We start from the raw sequence: 3,205 nt of genomic DNA on the forward strand, positions 1-3,205 counted from the left end.
TGTACATCACAGAATCTCAAGAATTAAGCCAAGGTTTTTGTTCGTTTGTTTAATTATAAGGTATATTCAATCACATTGCTCTCCTAAACATATTGATCCATAAGTAATAACACAGTGAGATTAAAATGTTTTATGCTATTAATACATGTTATTTTTAAATTAGAATATTTATGGCCAGGTACAGTGGGTCATACCTGTAATCCCAGCACTTTGGGAGGCCGAGGCAGGTGGATCACCTGAGGTCAGGAGTTTGAGACCAGCCTGGGCAACATGGTGAAACCCTGTCTCTGCTAAAAACACAAAAATTAGCTGGGTGCGGTGGCTCAAGCCTTTGATCCCAGCTATTCGGGAGTCTGAGGCAGGAGAATCACTTGAAACCGGGTAGGCGGAGATTGCAGTGAGCCGAGATCACACCACTGCACTCCAGCCTGGGCGACAAGAGCAAAACTCTGTCTCAAAAAATAATAAAAATAATATTTGTTTTGTCCTTTTTCAGTTTTTGTGTATACTTTATACTATTCACATAATATATTAGTATGTATTACATAATCTATACATAAGTCGCAGATAAAGTAAAAGACAACTAACTTGTTTGGTAAACTTTTCAGACCATGCCAAAACTTAGATGTTAACACTTTATTAGCTTGCACAAGACCAGCGAAGCTGGAGATAAGATAATTATTGAATAAATCAGGGAAGAAAAAGAGCAAATATTTAAAGGCATGCATTATTGAACGGGTCACAGCTAGGGAACAAGCTTATCTGGTGCTTGATCTCACGAGAAGTCTTCAGAGAGACAAAGGAAAACTGCATCTCCAGACAGTTGGCTGAAGGAGAGAAAGAGATATCATTTATTTACCAGTTATTATATTCCTTTAAACAAAATTGTTCTATGGAACATCAAGTGTGCTAATTCCAGATGGTGCTACCTGGCCCCTTCGAGACAGGTTGGCTCCCACCAAAAGCCACAGCACAAAGGGAGAGGGAAGGAGCTGAGACAGTCCGTTTTTGTGTGTGTGGCTGAGAGGTGACAGCGTGCTGGCAGGCCTCACAGCCCTAGCTCGCTCTTGGCGCCTCCTCCGCCTTGGCGCCCACTCTGGCCGCGCTTGAGGAGCCCTTCAGCCCGCCGCTGCACTGTGGAAGCCCCTTTCTGGGCTGGCCAAGGCCGGAGCCGGCTCCCTCAGCTTGCACGGAGGTGTGGAGGGAGAGGAGCGGGCGGGAACCAGGGCTGCGCGCGGTCCTTGCGAGCCAGCTCCAGTTCCGGGTGGGCGTGGCCTTGGCGGGTCAGGAGTCAGAGCCGCCGGCCGGCCCGCCGCCAGGCAGTGAGGGGCTAAGCACCTGGGCCAGCAGCTGCTGCGCTCCACTTCTCGCGGGGCCTTAGCTGCCTCCCCGCTGGACAGAGCTCGGGACCTGCAGCCCGCCATGCCTGAGCCTCCCTCTCCGAGCAGTGGGCTCCTGCGCGGCCAGAGCCTCCTCCACCAGCCGCCCCCTGCTCCATGGCGCCCAGTCCCATGGACCACCCAAGGGCTGAGGAGTGCGGGCGCACTGGCGCTGGACTGGCAGGCAGCTCCACCTGCAGCCCTGGTAAGGGATCTACTGGGTGAAGCCAACTGGGCTCCTGAGTCTGGTGGGGACTTGGAGAACCTTTATGTCTAGCTAAGGGATTGCAGATACACCAATCGGGCACTCTGTATCTAGCTCAAGGTTTGTAAACACACCAGTCAGCACCCTGTGTCTAGCTCAGAGTTCGTGAATGCACCAATGGACACTCTGTATCTAGCTACTCTACTCTGGTGGGGACTTGGAGAACCTTTATGTCTAGCTAAGGGATTATAAATACACCAATGGGCACTCTGTATCTAGCTCAAGGTTTGTAAACACACCAATCAGCATCCTGTGTCTAGCTCAGGGTTTGTGAATGCACCAATGGACACTGTATCTAGCTCCTCTGGTGGGGACTTGGAAAACCTTTGTTTCCACACTCTGTATCTAGCTAATCTAGTGGGGATGTGGAGAACTTTTGTGTCTAGCTCAGCGACTGTAAACGCACCAATTAGCACCCTGTCAAAACGGACAAATCTGCTCTCTGTAAACAGACTAATTGGCTCTCTGTAAAATGGAGGAATCAGCGGGATGTGGGTGGGGCCAGATAAGAGAATAAAAGCAAGCTGCCGGAGCCACCAGTGGCAACCTGCTCCAGTTTTCTTCCACACTGTAGAGGCCTTGTTCTTTCGCTCTGTGGAATAAATCTTGCTGCTGCTCACTCTTTGGGTCCACACTGCCTTTATGAGCTGTAACACTCACTGCAAAGGTCTGCAGCATCACTCCTGAAGCCAGCGAGACCACGAACCCACTGAGAGGAATGAACAACTCCAGACCAGCCGCCTTAAGAGCTGTAACACTCACCGTGAAGGTCTGCACCTTCACTCCTGAGCCAGAGAGACCATGAACCCACCAGAGGGAAGAAACTCCGAACACATCCGAACATCAGAAGGAAAAAACTCTGGACACGCCACCTTTAAGAACTGTAACACTCACCGTGAGAGTGCGCAGTTTCATTCTTGAAGTCAGTGAGACTAAGAACCCACCAATTCCGGACACATGGCCACTGAGCACTCCCTGCTTAGGGCTGCACCTCAGTAACAACAGAGGCTTTGGTACCGGGCTGGAGGGCGCTGAAACGTGAGGTAAGGTGCTGCCCAGTCATGAATATGAGTGACATCATAGACCTGGGAAGTCGTTTAGATAATTAAGGATGATTTACTTTATACCATGAAGTTGTCAACAAAGCTTTTTGGAGTCTTTCCCCCAAGAAGATCTTGAGGCTTGCAGAAAAAGCTTTAGCAACAAGCAATCTTCCTGGAGTGTCCGCAGTAACATTAAGCAGAACCCATCCCAAGAGGCAAAGTACTAGATTCAAAAATGGGCCTGGCACGGTGGCTCACGCCTATAATCCCAGCACTTAGGGAGGCCGAGGTGGGCGGATCACGAGGTCAAGAGATCGAGACCATCCTGGCCAACATGGTGAAACCCCGTCTGTACTAAAAATACAAAAATTAGCTGGGCGTGGTGGCTTGTGCCTGTAGCCCCAGGCTACTCAGGAGGCTGAGGCAGGAGAATTGCTTGAACCCGGGAGGCGGAGGTTGCATTGAGCCGGGATGGTGCCACTGCACTCCAGCTTGGCGACAGAGCGAGACTCTGTCTC

General features: G+C 50.4%; 1 long non-coding RNA gene across 1 annotated transcript; it reads right to left on the bottom strand.

Annotated features, from left to right (window-relative positions):
* Positions 1–621: 621 nt before the first annotated feature.
* On the bottom strand, positions 622–1,212 carry LOC129061067 (uncharacterized). Its single transcript, XR_008528053.2, has 2 exons — positions 930–1,212; positions 622–827 (listed from the first exon to the last, which is right to left on the bottom strand). It is a non-coding gene; the product is annotated as an uncharacterized LOC129061067 (long non-coding RNA).
* Between the last annotated feature and the right edge of the window lie 1,993 nt (positions 1,213–3,205).

This window comes from Pongo abelii, chromosome 7 (genome assembly GCF_028885655.2).
Source record: "Pongo abelii isolate AG06213 chromosome 7, NHGRI_mPonAbe1-v2.0_pri, whole genome shotgun sequence".
NCBI lineage: Eukaryota > Metazoa > Chordata > Mammalia > Primates > Hominidae > Pongo > Pongo abelii.